At 39.1% G+C, this 25,901-nt stretch overlaps 1 long non-coding RNA gene across 2 annotated transcripts; it reads left to right on the plus strand.

Annotated features, from left to right (window-relative positions):
- The first annotated feature begins 2,473 nt into the window (after nucleotides 1–2,473).
- On the plus strand, nucleotides 2,474–5,673 carry LOC147657371 (uncharacterized). 2 transcript variants are annotated; one of them, XR_015292599.1, is made up of 4 exons: nucleotides 2,474–2,745; nucleotides 3,368–3,533; nucleotides 3,688–4,040; nucleotides 5,513–5,673. It is a non-coding gene; the product is annotated as an uncharacterized LOC147657371 (long non-coding RNA). The 2 variants fall into 2 exon arrangements; XR_015292598.1 differs by having other exon boundaries at nucleotides 3,410–3,533.
- Nucleotides 5,674–25,901: the final 20,228 nt, after the last annotated feature.

The following is a 25,901-nucleotide window of genomic DNA, read 5'->3' on the forward strand; positions in this document are numbered from 1 at the left end:
CACGTGCTACCGAAAATTCCGTCAACACCCACGCGCGGCCCAGAAGCACCTGGCCGACGCGATAAAAACACAGCGAGGAAAGAGAGCGAGTGGCCGGATCTTGATAAACCCGCAGACATCGCGGCCACTCTCTGATAAATCTGCAGAGAACAAGCTCGCGAAAACTTTGTTGTCTCGTCGGACGAGCAATTTTAGTCTATCCGATTTAATTTTTCCATCTCTCGTGTATTTTGCAAAAAAAAAAAAGATGAAAGAAAGACGAGAAGGTATCGTGCACTTTTTCCATTTTTAGTTGCAAAGGAATCTTGAAATGGGATTTTATACAGAGTCGAGAGAGTATGTTGCGAATTTATTTGCCTCGATTTTTCGATGAAGGATGAACGTGTTAATAGATCTACATTGACAATGATTTAATAATGTTTGAATAATTACTTTTGACTGACCACAAGTACTATGTAATATCGATTCATTTTTCTTCGATAATAAACATTAGAATTTAAAGGAATCGATAAAATTTCGTATCAGGAGAAATAAATAACAAAAGTAATAATCAAGAATCTGACAGGGGACCAGATTTCTTGCCTGACGATAACAACAACTACTAGAAACCATTTTCGAAAAGCATTGCTTCAATCAAACAAAAAAAATTCTACCCAATCAAGTTACCTATACCTTCAACATTCCTCTTCAAAAACGATCTCCCTATCAGCCTTTCTCGAAACGACTCGATCGAAACTCAATCACTTCGTAGCCGAAAAAAATCCACGAAAAACCAGTGGAATTATCTGAAACCACCGGAGAATCTCGTCGTACGGCGCAAAGGAATCACCAGTCATCGATACCTCGAAAGGTCAAAGGGCTTCTCGTCGCGTTGAATCTCGTATTTACGCGACACCCGCGTTCGATTCTACGACGAGTATCCTCTCTCTTTCTCTCTCTCACCTCCATTCAAAAGATTTAGAAGGAAGAGATAGAAGGGGGAAGAATAAGTCCGATGAGGAGGAGGAGGAGAAGGAAAAGAAAGAGGTTGGTTCGAGGCGAGTAATGGAACAGGCCGGTGTTGGCTATCTAGCCGCACCCGCCACTAAATCACGAGATATTACCGGCATTGTGCTCACAATCAGTCGTAATACCCACCACCGACACGATACGACCCCGTGTCAGAATATACCACGGTTATCCGCCGTCGGTTACCGCCGATTTCCGATTATTATTCGTGTGGCGCGGCCGATCGTCGAGCCACGCCGGTTCCCAATTGCACCGCCACTCGTTCGGCCATCCGTAAATCCGTACCGGTTTTCGCGAGAAACGGAGACGGGTCTGGGGTTGGATTCGATTCGAAAATAAAAGAAGCAGGTCCGTGCAGCTTGTTGTTGGCTCGTTGTTCGAGGACCTGTTTCTTCGGACGGGCAGCAGGTGGTTCTTCGACGCGTGCATTTTTTCCTGATCCTGTTTTACTAATTGCGCGGAAAAATTTGTTTTATTGGGTCGATCCCGTGCGGCTTGTTAAATTTGAGAATGAGTCGTTTCTTTTTTTTGGGGGGGGAGGGGGGGAGGGGCAGGCAAAATTAATATTTGCGTATCGGCGGAATTTATTGTTTGGTATATCGGTCATCTTTGGTTTTTGAAATGTTAGGCTTTTGTTTTACTCGGAATTTGCATAGTTTTCTAAGATATTGCATCATTTATTGAGCATTAATTGGATATCGAGCAAAATTTTGGGGGCAAATGCGTGCGCTAAAGTCAATACATAAAATTATTAATTATTAAATATTAAATATTACATTGATATTAATACATGAAATAATACTATACCGATATATACTATAATTTTCAATTAATCACGTGTATTTCCAAGAGAATCATAAAACATTATATGAAATAACAATAATTAATTATAAATTATACGCTTATATATTAGCCTATACGAAATGACTACACGTATATTCCGAAGGAAATCATAAAATATTATTTCAATTACAAATTTATCCGTTAAGCATATATTTATATATACGTTGCTTCAAAACATCATCCTATCGAAAAATGAAAAAAATTGCAGGTACGTGAAAAATTTCGTACAAAAAAATTTTCAAGAACATCTGCATCTACGTTTTTGGTAGAAAATTCGCACACGGTATTTTACACCATCGTCGAGGATGAATTGCGCCATAAAATGGTAACGAGGATGAGCATCCCGATAATTAACCAAGAGAGAAGTAAAAAAAAAAAAAAAAGCGAGAGTAAAAAGTTTAACGAGCGAGGTGACGCAGTTTATCGGCAAAGTACGAAGTTCGTCGCAATGAAATTCATGGAATTCAGGAGGTCACGCCCAAAAAGTCTGCGAATGGCGTGGCGTTTCGGCATTCTGTTGATAGCGGAGCGCGGCAGCTGCGCTGATAACGCGGTGTGATAAATAGGCGCATTCGGAGCACGTGACTGCCTGCTAATAAATTCATTTTCCGTGTGGCCGCTGTTCAATGGCCAAGTTGAAAATATTAAAAAAAACGAGAAAGAGAAATGAAAATAAGGAGACGGGGAAATATTGGTGACCAAATGTTTGGGCGCTTTGTAAATGAAAGTTAACGTTAATTTTACATTTTCCACGACAAGGAGATTACGAGGAAAGGTGGTGTACCAGCGATTGTACCAAACAAACTTTTTATCTTCGTCTACGTTACAGTGATAAGTCTTATCAGGAGGCCGCGTGGATGACAACGGCCAGACAGAAGAGGAGAAAATATCTAAGTACGCGTATAGGGTGTTCCGTAAATACGACTAGCTTATCTTTTTAAAAGTGTAATCGTTTTATCGTAGAAAATAATAGAGAAAGCAAATCTTGCTTGGTGTAGAATGTTTTTTCTTTTCTTTTCAGTCCAATTGTTGCGGATGTATAATATTATCTTGCAAACAATTACTATACAGTTTCTTTGAATAACATATCATGATGAATATTTAAACATATTTCGATTGCATAAAAATCAGTCTATCGTCACACCTGTCTATATAACAATTTTCTAATAAAATTTAAAGATTTCGTCACTTCTCTCCTGCCATCTTCTTAACTCTTTGCTACATCGATCGTTGCGCGACACTAGCGCCACGTGATTATTAACTCCCAGATTATTAACATCCTCGACATACTTCAACACGTGACACGAGCATATTAAATTAGCACCTATTAATAAATTCACTTATGCGTTTCTTTAATTACTCGCTGTTCCTACTTTCCCATACTAATTTCGAATACTTGATTTATCATCATTCATTTCACAAACACGGCAAAAACGTATTTTATTAATTCTTGACACGCTTCAAACCTAACCGGTTGCCGCATTATTATTAATTATAAATCTTAATCAATTTCAAGAGAACATCTAACTCATCACCGGCACAACCTCTCCTATTCCAGATAATTCTGGAGGAGGGAAAAAAAGAAACGAAAACCACGAGGAGCGCAACAAGCCATCCAAGTCTTTCAAAATTACCGCGGACACCGTGTGATTACCTTGACACGATTGAATATTCATAAGCAGGTAGGTAACAGGTATACGCCGAGTTGCCGGTCGAGTTTGCCCGTCGAATTAATTGCGTGTGTATCGCAGCCAAGTTAGCGTGGTCCTTTTTCCATCCGTTATTATTAGAAAAAGGCGCGCTTTTCCGGCTTAATAAAAAGCCGCCTTATTATAGCTGCACCCCTGACACTCGCGAGGAGTATCCTCGCAGAGAAGACTCGCGAGAGGCGGGGCGGGGCGAGGCGGGGCGAGGCGAGGCGAAGCAAATTTATTGTGCTCGGACTTATATTGTCCCGCAAGAACAAAGAGAGGCAACACGGACAAAGAGTAACGTCCTACGGGGACCGAGGAAAGGATCTCTCGAGAAGACAGGAGACAAAGGAGGAATATATTATTATACATCGGTGCCACGAGGAAATTAGGCGAAAGCTTCGAGCTGCATCCGAATGGGTTCTGCTGACGCGAGACGACGACTCGTTCGAAATGACTTGTCGTAATGAATGAATTATGAAATTCCTTTTCCAAAAAGTAAGTTGTTTTTCCGTTCTTCGTAATACTTACGAATATTGCGTATAAAATTATATATTATACTGCTACGATACGAATTAAATATTTCATTTTTAAGGTTGAATACACTTTCTTCGTTCCTCGCATGATATCGAATGATGAATTATGTTTTCGAAAAAGTAACTCTTTTCTTTGTAATACTTACACTTGATATAGTTATTAAGGAATTAGATATCTCATTTTTCTTGTTCCCTCGTATTCCTTGCACACGCAATATCGATCAACTTTATGGTACTTTTTCTTCAAACTCTCGATCGAATAATTTTCTGATAGAAAATTTCTAAATTTGTAGAATTTCGAGGAGTTGAATTCTCGAGAGTTTGTTTTCGATCCATACGTTGAAGATCGGGGGCACGTTCTCCGATAGAAAATAAAACTCCTTTGGAGGAGAGTAAACTAATACCGGTTGCACAAGCCGATACGCTCGTTACGACCGCAACGAAATCCTGTTGCGCGTTATTCAGACGAATAATTACGACACATCGCGCGGCCTTAATTCCATTATAATTGGAGTACGCAAAGTCTGCGGTTCTGCTCGCGAGTGCGAACGACCTCGAGACTCGTCTCTGACGCCATGACGTCTGTCCAGCTGCAACGCGATTATAATGCAACAATCCTGATCGTGACTCCTCCTGATTCGAGAGAAACGATAGACCATATGTTTAGCAATTTTTCTTTTCTTCAGAATTACGAAAGTCTCATAATTACATTTACGTTACGTAACGAACCTTCAAGAATATCCGACAAATTAAAAGAGAACACTTATTACGTAATATTCCTTCTTCTAATATTCCTCTAATATTATGCTACTCGAAAAAAGAGTTCGCGGTTTTATATAAATATTGATAAATATAAACAATATATTAATAATAATAATATAAAATTAAGAAACGAAACCAATAAAATTATTTATAATTATAATTAACCGTCATCTTGAGAGGACGGTAGGTAGCAGTGTTCGGTTTGTATTTTCTCGGCAAACGAGATTAACGCCGGTCATCAGCCTTTCAGGAGATGGGATAATAACGCGGCGTATCCTCATTCCGTGGATTTATAGTCACGATCTCAGATTCGAAATAATTGATAGAAGGAAGCCGCGGTGAAACGAAACGGAATGGAATATCGGGCAGTGGCCGTTCAAAGGGGGGAGAGGATGGGTGTACAGGGTGGCTGCTCGATTACTTCCCGCCTCGCCCGATACCTTATTCGCTGGCAACGATTTACGGACGCGAGAAAACCGTCGGCCAGGCCGCGTTAATAAACCATCCAAATACCGATACTCGGCCGGTTACATGATCCGATCACGAGATACTTCATCGTCAAACACGATGTTTGTTGTTCAACCTTCCGTTTCTGAAGATACGCCTCGAAGAGGTTTAGCCATTTGTTCAAAAATATTTAAGCGCTCCACTCTCTTCCTTATTGTTTTTCAGATTTATAGTCAATACAACGTAGTAGGAATTCTGCCGAGGAATGTAAATTGTGTCCGCTAAGATATGAGGATAAGAGGGTATACGAGAAAAACCAATAAATATGATTGATGAAACGTTCTTGTAATATTTTGTCGTGGAAAATAAAAGAATTTTCTCCTTAAGTATCTAATTATATCTTGCTTGTACATCTTTTAACCACTGAATACATAAAATTGTTATCACATTTTCCTTCCCTTTTCTTAATATATATATATATTAATTAATTAATATTGACCATGGCATTAATAAAAATGTTCTTCTTACATCTTGTTTGTACATTTTTTACTACTGAATACGAATTCATAAAATTATTATTATTTACTTTCCTTCCCTTTTCTTAATATTAATTAATATTGATCATAATATTAATAAAAATGTTCTTCTTACAACTTGTTTGTACGTTTCTTAACTACTGAATACGAATTCATAAAATTATTATTACACTTTCTTTCCCTTTTCTTAATATATATATTAATTAATTAATTAATATTGATCATGGTATTAATAAAAATGTTTGTACATTTTTTAACTACTAAATACGAATTCATAAAATTATTATTATATACTTTCTTTCATATATAACATATATATATATGTTAATTAATATTGATCAGGGTATTTTCGTTAAGACTGCGCTTAAAATTGTGTTTCATCCGATCCAATTAAAATGATTAATTACGATTATCCGCGGCGCTTTTATGGAGGAAGCGAAAACTAGTTCTAGCCGTGTTCCTTCTCCTCCACAACGTACGTATCACCGATTTCCTGCGGCCGCGTTTCCGGTGTCGTTGCTCCACGAATTCTCGCCTCGAGTCACCGGATGCGCCGATCGTCCCTCGATACGGCTGAAATCGGCAGCTGGGAGCGCAGGATGTGCGCGAGTATACACGCCTCGCGAGAAGATTAAAGCATCGGGCAAGATAGGAGGCGGTAATTGTTATCGCCTATGGTGGTGTCACTCAGATTACTGGGAATCGGAGAAATTACAGTGCGCGCTCGGCTCTGGCTTCGAAAGGTTCCGTGTACTCGGAAGATTGTATGATTCGAGGAATGTGTGGAGAAACAAGAAGAGGGGGAGGCGAGGAAGATGATTCGACGAGTTCTTTTCGATGTTGTTTGGGAGGAGGGGAGATATATTTAAGTTAGATTACTTTGTTACGAATTTTGTACGATCGCACTTTTCGATATCGAAATTTTAAGAGATTATTCAGAATAATATTAGAAATTGTGCGACATAGGTTGAAATTGTTTAGGAATAAAACAAGTTAAGAGGATTAATATTGTTGGATTGTCGTTGATGCGGTCAATGAACACGTCGGTTCAATATTTGGAGTATTCGAAAAGTGAAAAAGGAATTATATTATAAGGGAACGGAGAGGCTTAACCTTTACGAGTTACAAGAGCGATCTCAGGAGCGAACAAGTGTTCTCCACAGGCGACCCCTTTCACGGATGGCCGTTCCCTTGACTTCCGCCGTGGAGCACTTTATATCCAAGACTAAATAATAATTCCACAGTGGTGCGGAACAAGCGAAATACACCGCACCGATTCTTATTTCTCATAAATCTCAATTTCCAACTCCAATTATCCAATAATTTATTTAAGTTAATTCGAAAGATTTTTTTTACCTAACATTTAATAATTAATCCAAATTAATCGTTGGAATCTATCATTGATAATCCAATTCGTCGCTATTTCTATTTCATTGTCTGTTAATTTTTTCCAAATTAATCATCGAAAAGTTCACTAACATCTCGAACAATTTCTCAAATTGAAATTTTTCCATCGAAATGTTTCTTCGATAACGATCAAAGTACGTAAGAATGACGTCAGTTGAGAGTGAAATTTCGCTCGTGTCCGAACGGACTCAAGGACTCCATACCACCAAAGGTTAAAAAACACGACGATCGTCATGTTCACTTGACACCAAAGTGTGTTCGCATACGATCCGTTTTACGTTCCGTATACAGCCATGTATCCACACGCGTCACGGCCGTGTGCGTTGGCCAGATTGCTGGCTGGCCCTACACGGATGGAGATTGCGTGCGGTTTCGCGTGGATCGTCTACTGATTGACGTGAGCCGAGACCGCAAAAATGCTCGCTGTACACGTTTAAACTGCAGTTATTTCGTACGCGTTACAAAGTACAGTACGTGTATTCCTTCTTCCTTTGTCCAGTATACATTACACCAAGTTAAAATAAAGAAAGAAAATATACATTTGATATATAAGGATATCGTATGTAATTTGCAACAAATTCTTGCACAATAAAAAATACTAAATTTCCATCATCGTTTGAATTTAAATAATTCACGAAAAAAAATACACATATATATATACATATTTAGATACGAGTATAATTTAGACAGAAAACTATAACAGATTCTTGCGAAATAAAAAACTTTACGTCATCGTAAATTTAAATAAGGCATCCGTTCCGCTCGTCAAATTTTTACCTTATCTACCGTAAAAACGCGATTGGCCGGTGAGAAATTGGCGGTAAATTCAAATACGCTCGCGTACGAGAACCCTTTTCCCCCATTTCCCTCTTCCCCACTGCGAGAAAACCACGAGCATCCACTTAATCAAACTTAGGCCGCGCGATATCAGGGGCCGGAATAAACGGTCTTCAACCGTGAATATATTCGTACGATCATTTAATAATATATAGATCGTAAAACGAGAAACGAGAGCTGCTGATAACACAATGTAGCTGTAAAAGTTATCAACGTGCAACGTTCCAATAAATTTTCTCTCGTTATTATCATCCCCTCGATCCAAGCCCACGCACGAATATTCCCCGTTTCACCGGATGAAATCTCCTCCTCCTCCTCCTCCTTCTCGACGAGAGAATCGAGAACCCATTACTCGATTTTGTTTCGGAGCGAGAAAAAAAACTTTTGAAATTTGCACCAAAGGGGCCATAACCGCGCCACGCGGGAATACGCGGTGTTACGCCGTTATCTAGCGATAAACAGTTGATACCGACAGATGGCAGATAAAGCGGGACGCGTGGATCTCCGGCAGACGATGTGAATGCACCCTTATCTCCCCTCCTGCGACATCGTTTACAGCCACCCACTCGTGCAACCCGATTGCAATAGCCTTGAAGTTTGCAGCATGGAGAACCAAGGTCGCTATTTACAGCGGAGGGAACACACAATCACTTTCGAATTGAGCGAATATTCCGCTCGTTACATCTACTGGGTGACCGAAAGGAAAAATCGGTGGCCACGATCGAGGAATGGGTCGAGTAGCAGCGCAGCATGTTCGCTCGAAGCAAAAATTTGCTTTAATTTTACTTTTCATTTTATATAGATATTCGATTTATATATATATATAAAAGATAAACGATCGTTTGATAAAATTGAAAAAGCTCGAATTTTCTTTCTCTTTTGGACAATTTTTTTTTTTTTAGAAACGCTTTCTTTTTAATGATCCACGAACAATTCAATGCAAAAGTATTATTAAAAATAAAGGAAAAGTGAGTATAATAAAAATCTTTGCACATATACTGATTAAGTAAAAGATCGTATCCACGCTAACATTTCATAAATCAAGTTGCGTTTTTTCACGCATATTTCTTTCGCAATTGTAAAGTAGAAAATAAGTATATATAAGGTTAATTTTACTCAGATCACTGCGTACAGTTTGTCGACCGGTATTTGCACGATCGTTCGCCACGCGATCACAGTTTGTCGCTCATTGCAACTATCAATTTTAGCAAATTGTTGCAATTGGCTTACAACATTACTCTCGAATAAAGTCATTTACTTATCGGCCTGTATACCGTCTAATCTCTTTGTTTGCACACTTTTATTACACGCTCTTCGAATCATCACACGTATTTTATTGAATCGTATAAAATTTATTAATATACAACCGTCTAGACACGATTTGCCAACCGAATAATTCGTTGACCCCGATAATTACGATAATAGAAATTTCGAAATTACAAAAGAATATAATTTGAGTGAATTTCCAATCTAAAATCTGTCTTTCGAAATCGAATATCAAAATATCAGATAAAATGTATTATTACGCAATATCGAATTATTATTGAACAAAATTGTTTTCCAAGATCTTTCCACATTCTAAATCTCCCGTATAAACTTTCACAATTTCCATACGAATCTCACTACAAATCTAATTCCATCAAATCGTATTACAAAAATAGAAAATACCAAAAAGTCTGTCGTAATTTTCTCACTGTCCTCCATAACTCCATAATTATTACGAATAGAGACGCACAAACCTTCTTAGATCCTCCATTATCTTATCCTTCGCATACGAAACAATTAAATCTCAAGAACAAACAACGTTGAAATGAAATATCGAAAAAAAAAAGGAAAGAATCGCATCAGCCTCATCCTCGCCCACCCGATATCCTTTCCCTTCCATCCCGTTCAATCACGCTATCGCCCATCATAATTTCCAAGCCTTGCCCTGGCTTAGAAAGAGAGCGGCGCGCGAGTCGGTCGTACGTTCTCTCCTCACTCGTGTGCATTGTATTAATATCTCGTTGTCAACGATGACTGGCTGGCGGGCCTGGACTGATATACCGCCGACACACCCGTCACATTGCGATACAGGGAGATACAGAGGCTGCGAGGCCGTGTGTTCCACACGATAGAACGCTCCCTCCCTCTCTCTCTCTCTCTCTCTCTCTCTCTCTCTCTCTCTCTTTCTCTCCGTCAGCCTGTCCTCGCCGTTGAACGTGCAACACACGACGGATGGAAGAGCACATCACGTTGGTCCGCGGTTGATACTCTCTCTCTCTGTGATCGCTTCTTCTTTTTCTTCTTCTTCTTCTTCTTCTCCGATGCGGAGAAGAGGGAATTATCATGGATAACGCGGGGGAAGGAAGCAGGTGCGACGAGGGGGATCGAATGGTGGGGGCGAGAGGCGGAATGATATGGAAGAGGCGGAATGAGAGAAAATCGTTTGCAATTTATGATAGCCTACAGGGTATTGTTGTTGCTGTTGCTCGTGGGCAGAGGGGTGGGGGTAGGAGGGGGCGTAATGCGGCTACTGGAAGTGCGAAGCGTGTCTAGGTGGGTTCGAAGTTTCCTTTTTTGTTTTTGAAGTGTTTGAGAAGTTGATAGTTGAATGTTCAATTCTTCTTTTTTTTTTTTTTAATGAATAGATATAGTTTTCTGAATTATGTATTTACAAGATAGAGAAACGAATTTTATATTTAGAATTATTGTTCTCGTTTTTTTACTAGAGGAGATCAAATGTTTTGGATCTTTTTAAAACGAATATCTTTGTTTAATTTTTTTCCAAGATTTATTTTTGGAACGAACACGTTTGGATCGTTGATTGATTTAAATGAATTTATAAATCCAGAATAAAATTCAAATTCACGAGACAATTGTCCATAATTTCGTTTGACTCCGCTTGTTTCAATTTCAATCACGATTTAACACTTGGGCGAAACCAACTTGCTCGTCTTGCCGAGCTAACATGACCACGTCATCGCGACAAGCGTGTTTACCTCCTGGTAAAATCGTCGTCGAGCGCGAAGACGAGCGAGCAGAGTGGGCGCGACAAGCTGTTAATTATTAAGAAGGAATCGATAGACGAAGGGCCGTCACGACGACGAGCCGTGAAAAAGGGAAGGGTGCACACAATGGAATGCAAAAGGGTCGAAGAAGTTGGATGGTGGGTGACGTGACGTGAGAACGATCGATCAACAACTCTCGCCGATTTGAAGGCTGTCGGTCTGGAATCGAGCGGGTCGCTTCTTAAGAAACTCAAGTTCGATGATGAAATAATAGTAGAAAGAGAGAATGGACCAGATCCGAGAGATGATTCTATGATCACAAGAAACGAACGTACGAGGCCTTGTCAGTGAACGTCTCTTCTTCCCTTCGCTCCTTGATCCCGGGAAAAAGGTGCAGCAACGTGTAGAGAGACTTGAATTATCGTGAATTTATTTGCCTTACGTGATGTTATGGATATAAATATAAATGTAGCGTAGAATGTGAGGAAAATATGATCGTAGTTTTTCGGCAAAAAAAGTAATTACAGTCAAAGATGTTTTAATAACTTGGCGTTATTAATTTCCTCGAATAGCGTGTGAAGAGGAGAGAAGCTATGACAATGTTTTTTATAATTTATAAAATCTATGTATTTTAAATTGAGCGTGTGAAAATTTTAAGTATAAGTGAAAGAAAGATAGATAATTCCATTCCAGTTTCTTATCTTTGTTTCATAAAATTCTTATAATAACGTGTGCTATTGTTATAATTCGTTCAAGAATTAATTAGTAACTACTAGTGGTGACAAAAAGTATTCAAAATATTTATTATATTTTTACGTTATTTACTGAAAAATTTCTATAACAATATGAAAACAAAAAGAAATAAATGTATGTACAAATATCTTTTACAATTACTGTACGTGTAAATTTTTCTTTAATTCAAGAATTACTGTTACGCATTAAAAAATAAGTATCTTCTTTCTCAATAAATACATTCCAGAAGAAAATCGAAAAATCCAATTTTTACGAACAAATCAATACAACTATCGCGGAAAACACTATTCTCTCTCAACAATCACAATTTTCCAAAAGAATAGTGTTTCACAATTTCACACATTGCATAATTTTCAACGAACTACATCGATCACGATCAAATCGTCAATCGTGAAAAGAAAAAGAAAGAATTCGTTGGAGAAATATAATTTTCGCCCCGCGTTAACAATCGCTCGAATTCTCGAGTCTTCGCTTCGGCTCGTAATGGCCGATCATAATTATCGTGAAAACGACGACGATGTCTTTTTTTTTCTTCTTCTTTTTTACAAATGGAACCACGTAATCGTAATGGGCGACTTCCACCTTTGCCCGGCTCTCCTACCTTGGCCGAATTCCATCGAACGCCTACTTCCTGTCGAGCCTCTGAACACGATCTATCGCGTTTGCGCGCGCCGTGTTTTCTTTTCTCTCGCTCCGACTCGACGTTACTTCGTTATCGGCCGTCTCTCTCCCTCGCACGGTAGAACCTCTCACGCGTGTCGTCCGTCGCACACGATTTTTCTATTTATTTCTATCCTTCCTTTTGCATTTTTGAAAAATCTAATTTTGCAAAGAAAATTTTCGAGAAATTAAGGGAACCGTTGTTGCTTCTCAAAGAAAGTTTCGATCAAGCGTACAAATGAATTCGTGGAATTATAAAAATGTTTGAAAAATATTAAATGCCGAATTAACTAGAAGTTAGAGAAAAAGAAAAAGTCATAAGATAGAAAAAATTATAGACAAATTGATATATTCGAGCAATTCCTCGAAACGGAGGTGATACAACCGTTTCCCATCCGAAAATTACAGGCGCGCGTAACAGAGAACGCTGGCGGGGAGGTGATTAAATCAACAACAATGAAGCTCGTTAAACAATTGAACGTGCAACGTGCAACGGCATTTCCATACCCGTGCACTTTGTCCTCGATCGTGGATCGATAATTGCCGAGGCCGAGGCAAAAATACGGTTCCAAACACTTTCTTCTCGTGTTAAACAGGAGGGGAGGGGGAGGAGAGGAGTCGCGCGAGGAAGGGGGAAAGGCACGAGCACAAGCATCGTAAGAGAAGGGTTTTTCTGTCGAGAAAACGTTTCTTCCCACGACGTGGCCCCCAGACATTTGGTCCAATAATAACATTAATTTCGTCCACCGAGGAAACCTATTGTTCGGTTGATGCGGATTCCCGCAGCGGATGCAGCCGCTTCTTTTTTTATTCTATGCCGCTATGCGCTATACCTGTTACACTGCGGGAAACGCGTAAAACGCGTGTCGGTTCCACGAATGTTCACCTGTCTCCTTCCTTTCTCCCCCTGTTCCTCCTTCCTTTGTTCTATTCGATTTCACTCGAAAAACGGACGATCTTATTTAGCCGAAACTCCTCACTTTCTTTCGCAGATTGGATTTCGAAACTGGTTGAAATGTTCGATCTGCGTCGCAATAGCGAGAAGACTAACTCAGGTGTCTACAGATAAGAACAATTGTTCGAATGATTTGAAGAATATTCGCAAAGTGTAAAGATAGGTAAATTAATTTTTTATTCGCAATGTTGATTGATTAGAATTTGTATGACAAAAATGACGTGGAAATTCTGCCTTTTTATATTAAATCGGTATCTGACAAAGAAAACGTAATTAATAACGTGAATTAATAAAGAATACAATTACTTTTGTTGAAAGGAACTTTGATCGATGATTTTGAGAAATTTTACAGGAGCATATTTTACAGTTAGTTAAATAAACGTGAACAATGTTTTATCGATGATTTTCATCTCGTTAAAAATGTGACCGATTAAAAACGAAACCGGATCTTACCAAGACATTACTCAAACATTTCTGAAACTGAAGAAATTTTTATTCAGAATGCCTTATCAACTTCAATAAACGTACAATCACAACTTATTTATCACAATCGTGAAGTGCCAAGTACTCGCTTATCAAAACTTCACGGTTCAGTAAACTCATGCAGTAGCAAGACTACCTAGATTACAAAATAAAAATTGTAACAAATTATCAATTACACATTCGCAATGAACTTTCGCACATCGATCATCGACAACTACCCAATATTTTCATTATCTCGAGAAAAAAGGAATGAATTCAATCATAGAAAGATTAAAAAATAAAAATTCTTTAATTATCTTGAAATCGATTGGAATACCGGCAATAAATCAGAATGGCGAGATTACTTTTGATTACTAAGAACCAATATTCATAAAAAAAGGACAAAATTTAACAGAAATCGAAAAAGAATAGGAAAGAAATAACGGCGTTACGATTTCGAAATCGGCCGAAATACCGGCAATAAATCGGAATGGCAAAATTACTTTTGATTACTAAGAACCAATATTCATAAAAAAAGGAAAAAATTTAACAGAAATCCGAAAAAGAATAGGAAAGAAATAACGGCGTTACGATTTCGAAATCGGCCGAAATACCGCCAACAAATCGGAATGGCAAAATTACTTTTGATTACTAAGAACCAATAGTCATAAAAAAAGGAAAAAATTTAACAAAAATCGAAAAAGAATAGGAAAGAAATAACGGCGTTACGATTTCGAAATCGGCCGAAATACCGCCAACAAATCGGAATGGCAAAATTACTTTTGATTACTAAGAACCAATAATCATAAAAAAAGGAAAAAATTTAACAAAAATCGAAAAAGAATAGGAAAGAAATAACGGCGTTACGATTTCGAAATCGGCCGAAATACCGGCAATAAATCGGAATGGCGAGAGTTTCTGCGAGGATTGCACAACGACAAGCGGTTCAACGACTCGCGAACCCAAGATCATTCCCTCCCTCCATCTTTCTCCTCTTTCTCCACGGCCCTAATCCGTTCTCTTTCACTCTGCCCGGGAAGTTTATCCCTGTCCCGGCACTCGGATCTAGATAACGACAAACAAGACGACGAAAATGGGAGGAACGGGTTCGCGTGAAAAAGCTTGCCCGTTATCATCCTCGACATCTGGCTGCGCCTTAATTATTTTCTCGAATGGGATCGCGGCCACGGAGAAACACCGGAAGCAGGGACGAAAAGCATAATTCCGCTTTGTCGCTCCGAAACACCGGAATGCACTTTCAGCCGTGTTGTGCGTTTCTCGCTTCTTCTGCGTGCCGACTGTTGTTGATCGAACAGGAGAAGGAGAATTGTTCCACGGAGTGGAAGAAGCGACACCGACCCTTTCGTTTCGTCCTCGCTTTTCCGTTTTTCGGATTACACGGGTCGTTAAGTTTTCCTTCCCGTTGAACGATATCTTCTTTCAGTTTCGTGAAAATTTTGAAAGAAATCGGTAGTCTTTATTTTGGAGTATACCGTGATTCAAAAGAAAATTTTTGTGACTTAGTAAAGTGAGACGGATATATTGGGGCAATGAATAATTAAAGTACGCGTGAACTTTTATAAATTTAGAAATTTTAAAAATTTAACAAAATTTTCGTTCAACAATAGTGATTTTTAACTGATTCCTAAATCGATCTAACTATTCCATTTCTAAGAATTAGTCCAATCTGAAGTTGCAATAAAATAATCAACAAATGTTGATTAAGAATTAACATATACTAAAAAATGAATAAAAAATATATACATCCACCTCTTACAATTGACAAAAATGAAATTCTAACTAATAACTTTCTACGATCAAACTCGAATAGAAAACTCGAGCATTGCATAAGCTCATACGTGATCGAAATAAGTTTAATAATTCCAAACCGTTCATCGCATTTTTTACTACTACGTAAAAAATTACGTCTATCCATAAATGTAATAATACACAAAATTCAATTCAAATAATTTCATCTCGCCCGTAAGATCTATTCACCCTGTGTATTAAAAAACCTGCTGAGAAAGACCAAGTTTCCACTTGGTCAATTCCCGTTCTCCCATAAGGGAATCAAATCAATCCCTGAAAGAAAGCGAATCACGCGCAATTTCTCAGAGATGCATTCTCCGCGAACGCGCACGAATCTCGAGAATCGAAGTAAAACCAGGCACCAGGCCACTGTCTCGAATCGAAACTCCTCCTTACCCGCGCCGTAATAGCTCACGAGGGGTTAACGCGCCACTTCGGGATCGCCGCTTCTTAGCACCGGTGAAACGCGCCTTTCGAATCACAGAGTACCGGACGAATTACAGATTCCATATACGTGCAACGGCAATCGAGTTCCTCCTCTTTTTTTTTCTTCTCTCTCTCTCTCTGTCTGCATGCTTATCGCTCGTGCAAAAACACGAAAACACCGAGGCACGGGATCCATGCGAATAGCGAGGCCTAATGACTACCTGCATCAAGCCTCCCTGTAACACGAATATAAACGATTCTAAACCGCGTTTAGAAGTTTCAATATTCGCGTCCTTCTTAAACTCGATATCGGTGGCCATCACCTTTCTCTCTCTTTGTTTTCCCTTTCGAAAAAAATTGCGTTTAGGACACGCAACGATAGACGTCTCGATATTCCCTCGTTTTACTTTCTACTCTTTATTTATTTATCCTTTTCATTTTGAAACGGTTGGAATTATATTATTCGAACAATATCTCGTATCGCGATGTAACAAGCGCGATGGAACTTGTAATGGTGGATAAGTGGGTAGATAGATAGGTGTGTTTGTTGTTGTGTTTTTAATGGGAAATTGATGGTGGCGAGGATGGGCAGAGAACGTAACGATGAGACGGTAGTTTCGTTTCGCGTTTTCTTTTCCTTTTTCTCCTTTCCTCTCTCTCTCTCTCTCTCTCTCTCTCTCTCTCTCTCTCTCTCGACGTTGTACCCTCGTGATGAGAGATTTATATGGTCGGAGAGGGGAGGAGGGGGAATTTAAATTGAGAAAAATCAGTCGGTCGAGACGGGAGATCGATGAAATTGACTTCCTTGCCGTGATTAATATTTCGAGAGGGGGAGGATTCGAAAATTGCAGAGTTTTAAATCAAATTTACGGAGAAAGAAGATTATTTATATTATATTCTATTCTGTCAAATTTTTCTATAGAAATGCGCACGATACGCTGAAATATAAATCTTATTTGAAGCTAGGAAGAATTTGAAAGAAGCTGTAATACCGAGAATAATAATTCTCGATCAACGAGCGAAAGATCATTGGAAGAGTGGAATCTTATCCTTTAAAATCCGTTTTACGACTTTTCATTCCAGATGTATCGTCTCTAAAAAGACAACATTTAATCGTTCGCCTAGAGGAAACGCATAGTGCGCATTTCCAGGAAAAATATAGATCAATGAATACAATGTAAGTTGATAATTTCCGTAAAAGCCTTATGGAAACTTTCTTAATTTCGAGATAAAAAATTATTCCCTCTGTTTGCGTCAAAATTTTCCTTTTGAAAATATAATTCTGTTATAATAAAAAACTATACAGAGAGTACAACACTAGTAGTGTCATAAATTTAAAATGATCAAAGAGAAAAATTGAGACAAAATCTTGATAATGTATCACTTTGCTGTACTGAAATTATATATTCCATAGACATTCGAATCATTACATTATTCAATTGCGGGAAGTCAGATAACCGGCCATAATTTTACGACTTCTCACGAATCAATTCTAAGTATTCATAAAGCATTTCTTCCGTTGGCGCGTTAATACACGCTCATGTTTTTCGAGGAACACGCCATATACGGCTGTCGCCTTCTCTCTTCCCTCCTCGGAGGATTTTACCCTTTTATCGCCATCACCGCCACGCGTATTTCACTTAGTTGCGGCTTCTTATGCTGATGATTATCCCGCCAATTTATTCGTCCTAACTATCGCGCGTAATCGTTCATTCAATTACCATTGGTTATCGTCTTTATGCTTTTTCCGCGAACGCGACCGGCGTGTTTCGCCTCCCCTTAATGGGAAACCAACGCCTCTTTATGGCTTCCGTTTTGTCTCGCGTATGCTCCTTATACGCTGCTTTTATATATATCCGCTCGCGCCTTGCCTGAAAATGGCGACGAAACGCATGCCCGTTTTATTGGATACTTAATTTTTTAATATCTTAAAAAATTGATATTTAACAACTTTCATCGTGTACCCTTTCTGATATACTCGTTTATTACGTCGTACAACACGAGTCTGTTTACATTTTAAGTTTTAAAAATTATATTCCGAAAAATTATATTTCTCGTTCCGAATGTTAACGACAAATTCTCGTCCCACGAAGAGAGTTGAATTACATCTTTTAAAATTAATTTCGTGTAATTTAAAGAAGTTAATGTAGATAGATTTTAAACAATTACTCGTCGAGGATAGAATTACTTAATATCGATATAATACGATTCGGTGTGGGATTACCATTGGCCTTCATCCCGTCAGAAATGCAGGTGTCCGCGCGAGGGAAGAAAAATCGAGGTACGATCGATAGGTGGTATCGGGAAAAGATCGAGGTACGGGAAAGGAAACGTGATCGAGGAGGTTTCGTGATCATAAGACGCGATATATGAGCACCATATTCCGCCTTCTCTTTGTTTCTCTTTCTCTATCATTGTCTCGAACACGGCATTTCATCCTTTTATCTACGATCTTCGATCCCGATTCGCCTTTAATAAAATATAATAGTGAACTCCTCGCACTGTCATCCTCTTGAGTAATTTCTTCCTGTCGATCTTAGATAACAGATATCATCGTTTTGCAGAACGACCTCTGACTGCCCGAGTCTGACTGCCATGTTTTGACCAATAGCCGATAGCTACCGATCAACTACGTCGAAATGAATCGTTTCGTGATTTTTTTTTTTTTTTCTCTTTTTTTCTTCTTCTCCCTATTTATTCATAACGGTGAATTCGTATCCTGTGATCGAGTACGTACATTTCATTTCAGTTTACGATGAATATTTAACGCGATTTATTTATTTTATTTTCACGCGAGAGCGTTATTGTGGACACGCATGGAAGAAATCTTTTTCAAAACGTGACTAGACTTTTATTATAGTCAAGTAGTCCCATAATTGGAGAAAATGAATATTTAAAGTGTAATATTTTTGAGAGGTGAATCGGGAGAAGAAAGATTCGAAATTTTAATAGAACTTAAAATCGAATATTTTTTAAAACGAAACTCTCTCTGTCCATTCTCTTTTGAACGAAATGCTTCTATTTACATCTCGCTTAAATATATACCTATCTTTATCTCGTTTCAGCGCGTGAATATAATATAAACTTCAATTACTCTAACTTAATTTAATCCATAATACATAAACCTCGATCTTATTTACTTATCAAAGGTATCCCATTAATATTTATATCCCCCGTATAGAGAAGGTACACACACACACACACACACACATATATATAAATTTATCCTGGATGGACATTTGATCCTTCCTTAGCCCGAGGAATCATCCATGCATTACGCACGTTGATTAATTAATTCTCCGAATAGAATAATCGGCAAATATCTAAATAAATAATTTCTTACCCAAATAATTACGCTTATGGATTACATTTAATCCTCGTTCACACACATCTTTACAAATCTCCTCATTTCGTATACGATACCTTGGAATCCTGTGTTATTTCAAGAATTCACAAATTTCTCGAACAACGTTTACCTATCCATCGCGTCTCATTCCTACGTAACAAGAAGGGAGGTGGCAACGTGACGTGGCGCGTATCCTATTCCAATTTCGCTCGTATCTCATTATCGTTGATTCCACAGATGCTATCGCAAAGAGGGAAAACGAGAGAGGGAGAGAGAGGGTTGGATAGGCGGCTTATGCAAACGGAGTAAGATCGTGCAATGCCTTTCCACGGCCTCTCCCTTTCGAAGAGCCACCTCCCGTGAAACGTGTCCACGCATTTAATGCCGTTGCACACGCACTGGATGGATCTATGCACAGATCCTGCCAGGCGGCTCGTCCATTTCCTGCTAATTAAATTAGTGTATCGGCCACTGTCCGGTGTCGTGCTCGTCCAACCTCTCTCCTCCCCTCCGTCTTTCCATCTGTCTTTGCCTCTCCAGAGTTTAACGACCCCTTCTCGCCTCCTTTCCGCAACCATCTTCATCAGCGCTAGCCGGCCGATTCCCAGGAGCCTCGTATCGGACGCGACTGTTGTTCTCATTAGGATAAAACATTGCCGCCGAGCTGGGATCCTCTAAGGCTAATAGCCGCGTAGACGTTTTGACGAAACGGCGCCCCTTTGACTGCGTGATGACGAGAGACACTGGTATTAGTGTAGGAATAATTTTGGAAATATTGGATCGATGATTTGATCAATGATTTGGCGAATAATGTTGTAAGTGGTATAGATTAATAACGTGAATGATTTTTAGGAATATCGAAGGAATGGTAAAGTGTGATCTTGGAATATTAAAATTTAATCTTTAATCTTGATGGATACTAGGAATAATTTTTCGACGATTTGGTGACGGATTATTTATGATGGTGACGAGAGACAGTGGATATGAATAATTGGAAATATTTTAATTTTGGAATGAAAATTTTAGGAATATGGAAGGAATGGTAAATTGTGGTCTTGGAACATTGAAATTTAAGTAATCTTGATAGGAATTATTTTTGTACAGATATCTTTTTCGACGATTTATCGATAATGGTGACGAGAGACAGTATATGAATAATTTTGGAAATATTGGATCGATGATTTGATTAATGATTTTGTGAGTCGAATAATATTATAAACGGTATCGATTGATTTTAGGAATATCTATTTAAGAAATGGCTTGTGTAATCTTGGAAGATCGAAATATAAGCAATTTTGGATATGTCTTGATAAATATTAACGACAATTTTATAGAAAAAAAATGATTCAGATGACTAATGCTCCGTGTCTGAGTGGCGACGAATTTGCCAACGATAAAGTGTAGCTAACCTTTGATTAGAATTCAGAAAAATTATAAACGGCACGATCCAATGTCGTTCAGTAATGATAATACATCTGGCAGTATTGACGTTAAATACTGATCTCGACGATGATATCGCCAAAGAATACGCAAGAAGAATAAGAGAGAGGACGAAAATAAAATAGGAAGTGAAGCGTAAATCGGATTACCGGATGTGTTAGGGCGGCCACGTCGCCGGAGGTCAGGAGTTATAAGTAAAAGGCTTCGTTGACGTGAAACGAAGAAGGAAAGTTCGAGCATTAGCTGTTCATGGAATCGCATCAACAGGGTTTTTAACCAAGAAACACTACGATCGATCGTCGCATTTTCCTAAGAACAACCAGTAGTACTTCCATAATGAAATTCCCACTGAAATATCCAATCTGCAATTAAAATTCGCTTTTCGTGCAAAAGCGTGAATTGAAACGTGAAGAAATTCCCGTTTTCTAATTAATTCAATATTTCATCACGAGTACACTCGAATGTACAAATTTATCGAATGAGGCACGTTGTGAAATATATGCGAAAAACAAGTTCGTTTTCTATCTCTGCCGATGATTACAATATTTATTAACGCAGCCCACACTTTGACTAAAAGAACTATCATTGAATCATCAAGAACCGAGCTACTTAACCTCAATTCTTTCGATAGAAAAATTAATCCTTGACGCGTTATTCGGTCCATCAAAACACACATTGTATCATTTCATTTTTCATCTGAAAAGAAAAATAGCAACAAATCTTATATTTTCAACAATTTTCATACACCTGCGATTAAACGAAGTTAAACTTAAAATTTAAACAACAAAATAATCGTCGTACAATTTCTTTCCCACCATACCTCGATATTCGAATATCATCCATTCTCGAAAGCACTCGTGATGCACAGAGCGCACCATCGTCCAGGCAATTCCAAATCATCCAGCTGGATACGAACGGAATTGGCGATATCTCCATTATTCGCGAGAATCCTTATCGCCTCCAATCTCGAATGCACCACCGGTGAATAAGGGAGGGGAGCGAGGCTGGCACACCGGAAGTCGCCAAGTAGGGAAAACTCGGCGCGCTCGGCCGAATATAATGCGAGCGGGGCCTGGTGACAAGTATGGTAATGCGACTCGGGTGCATACGTGCATGGATTTCGAGTTCGAGCGCGACCACGCCCGCCACAATTCTTCGCGCGTTCGAATTTTCGACTTAATTCGATGATCGCTCGAACCAGACGCGTGTCGTTCTTAAATTCTTGAATAATCGGAGTTGAAGGGTACGGTGGTTTTTTTTTCAATAATGAAGAGATGATCGATTCGGTTGCAGGAAGGGAGAGAATGTTTCTTCTGTGGCTAAAGGTGGTGATTAGTGATCGATGATAATTGGTGGTACATTTTCACGTGAAGATGAGACGGATGATTTTTATTCAAAGAGAATTATCGAATAGGAAATATTGTTGCTAATACGTTAAATTGTTTCACAATCGTAGCGATTGAGTATATTTCATAGATTGTTACCTTTTATTTCATCATATCATAGCAAGCAAACGTATACTTGATTCACGGTATATTTTCACGGAAAATTTAAATATTCTTGCCAAATTGAACGAACGAAATCATAACCATCGATCATCACCAAAGCGCATTGCATAATTCGTGATATAATAAATTATTGCACGCTTTCTCTGATATTCGTTAGCAGTGTTACAGAAAATTATTACACGCATGGAAACTTGACACGGGATAAAGGGATCTTCTGGCGAGGGAACGTAAAACGTCTTCGATTCCATTTATAATGATATATTCGACAATTCAAGCATAATCGATATCTCATAAGTAACCAACCCTTTCGAGCCATTAACGAGCGCAAGCTAATGGACACGAGCGGAGTATCTTCCGATAAATCTAACCAGTTCCTCCGTTGAACACCGTCTAAATCACCGCTCCTCGATCAAAAATCAAACACTCTCGGGACGCAACGCTGCTGTAACGCATTGTAACGTTCGCCTTATCACGCTCGCCTTATCAGCGATGACTCGGTCGAACAGGAATGACGCATTAATCACCGGCAACAATCTAATAAATTAACGGTCCGCGTAAACACCTCGCGTCGTACAATTAATAAGAACACCGTCCTTGCACACCTCAAACACCTACCGTTATCCGTTAACATTCAACAGCTCTGCAACAGCTATTAAAACGTAATTTACGACCAGATCTATCCGCGTTCTCCATTTTAAAGAGAAAGGGAAGGGAGGCGAAAAAAAAAAAAAGAAAAGAAAAGAAAAAAGGAAAAGGAAAAAAAACTCAACAACGGAACGACACTCGTGTTTCTCCGTTTAACACGAACCATGATTTTTCTCCATCCATTTTCTGATCCATTCCGATTGGTCGAGCGGTGTATTTTATCGGACGTGGCTCGAACGTGTAATTAGCATGACAATAGCTAATGCTTAAGGAAACCGTGTTTTACGATAAAAGAAGCAGGAACGTTTGACGCGTTTGAGGATAAATCTTGGAGGCGGAGGGGGGCTTATATCTGGCCTCCATTCCAATTGGAATTCGAAATAAATCTTTTTTCTCGCCGATAAAACAGCCGGAGTTGTGGACAGACAGCAGTTGTAATCGGATTTATTCCAATTCGTAGAGATAGCCCGTGGCCGCTAATGATATTCCGGCCCACGCCTCGACACGCGCGTTAATTACACGCTCGTGACGCTCGTGAACAATGTAAGGCGCAAATTGGCCGGGTAATATCGCTCGTGAAACGATGACCAGCACGTGGCCAATCGAGGGAAGGAGCCGAGATCGATGAGAAGAAATTCCACATCACGATTCCACTTTCGACGAGTTCTTTTTTTTTTTTCTTTCTTTTTTATAGAATAGTATTTCGAACATTTGTTAGTGGAAATTAGGACAGAGCGTTTTAAGCTAAATTTTAAATAATTATTTGAATAATTTCTCTCCTCTATTGAAAAAAAAACTTCGATTCTTCCTTCACCCTAATATACAAGATGTACAAAAGGGTATTCGATCGATTATTGATAGCTTCATCCGCAGTCTCTTTCTGCCACCAGGTGGTCAGATATTCCAACGGACGAGAGCGAAAGAGAACGATTCGAGTCGACCGAAAACAAGAGAGAGAGAGAGAGAGGGGGCGAAAGTTTGGGGAGGGGAAATCGGGCGGCTGGTTTTGGTTTACGGCGTGGCGATGTTTGACTAATGCTCCGCAATTTTGGCTTTTGTCGGTGAACGGGTCGCCCGCTGAGCTCGGCCAAATACGAAAGAGGCTTGGTTAACCCAACCCTTCGCTCTTGGGAAGAGCCACCCTGATCGACGACCCGCTGGGAACGATGTTTAGGAAGCGTCGATCATGTTATGGGGTATACGATTTTTTACGCGTAATCGTCGACTCGAAAGATGTAAAATCGGTTACGAGTTTGCGTTTGAACGATGCTACGAGAGTTCTTTTTTCTTTACCGTCATATCTTTCGAAGAAATTCTGATTTTAATTCCCCCTCACGTCGAAATGAAAAATGTTTCGTAAAATTAATTTTTTCGGTTTTGTGAAAGATTTGAAGTTTCAATTTCAAGAGAATGTTGAATGCAATATTGCAAAATATTGAAAAAAAATTGTGTGACTAGAAATCGTGTTTTAATTTATATATATATATATGATATCCATAGGAGAACAAATCTATACACGTAAGTCAAGGCAATGAACACAGAGTTAAGACGATTACTTAAATGGCATTCGTGATTGATTTTGTAATTGAATCTCCTGCTATATATTTGAGCAAATCAAATCGAAGAGATTCCAATACGTATTTGTCAAGTTACACATCCGCCCCTATATATATTCCAAGGATTCGATCTATTGCAACAGATAATCACTATGTCTCGTTACATATCCTCCAAGATCTAATCCATAGACTTGTGCTAACTAAATTACATCCTATATATTTATTTCTCTATGATTATTAATAAACATAAAATCTATTATATAATTTAATTCCTAATTTAATAATCAAATGTTCTAAGATAGATATTCGGCTATAAAATTTCAAAACGAATAAATATACAAATTCAACTAATAAATTTTACAAATTACAAGTAAACACGATAAAATCTTTTGTCAATTTTCCTATGAAGATTATTGTCAAGATACAGATAAAATTACAATTCTCAAGAAATCATCACACATACTTCTTCAACTTCCCCAATATTCCATAAGAGCGAAAATTATTATACTCAAATATTCCGTTACACCATTCCATAATAAACATTCTATGATACAGAGAAGATAAATTTCACGCACATTACATGTTACACATTAAAAAACAATCTATCTATCCCGAAGATACTGATCATCCACCAACAACCCCTCTCACATCATCTTCCACCAATTTCTCCCCAACAACAACAACACAATATACTCAACCCCAAACGATTCTCAACAAACTTCTCCACGCGGTCGAAATCTCTGACGGCCAGAGATCGCCTCCCTCGTCGAGGAGACGCGCGGATGGAAAAAAAGAGGGAGGCGAGAGAGAGAGAGAGAGAGAGAAGGAGGACAATCACCGGATGCCGCGCAGGTGTGCCACCGCTTATACGGCGAGCGCCACGACACCGGTATTAACGTGCCGCCATATCGATATCGTTATAATATGCAAATGGTGCACGCACACGTGGGGCGAGCCGAGCCGAGCAACAACACCCGAGAGCAACACGTGTTGCCCCGAGAGGCCGGCACCGGGAAAGGAGAGATCATCGATCGCGATCCGTCCAACTCGCCGTCCACTTCTGTTTCCGATCCGAAGATCTCTATTCCGAACCCGGGCCCGCCGTTATTTTCCTCGCGTGCCTCTTCCAACCGCGTTCGCCACGCGCCTCTCTCTCTTCCTGTCGCGCGTGCGTGGCTCTCTCTCTTTCTCTCTCTATTCGAGAGATCGAAATGAAGTCGCCGGATTGATCGTGATAATATTGATCGGATTTGTGAATTCGATTTTGCGAATCGATAGACGAGG

This window comes from Apis florea, unplaced genomic scaffold, assembly GCF_048593485.1.
Source record: "Apis florea isolate Af1SG1 unplaced genomic scaffold, ASM4859348v1 contig_3170_pilon, whole genome shotgun sequence".
Lineage (NCBI taxonomy): Eukaryota > Metazoa > Arthropoda > Insecta > Hymenoptera > Apidae > Apis > Apis florea.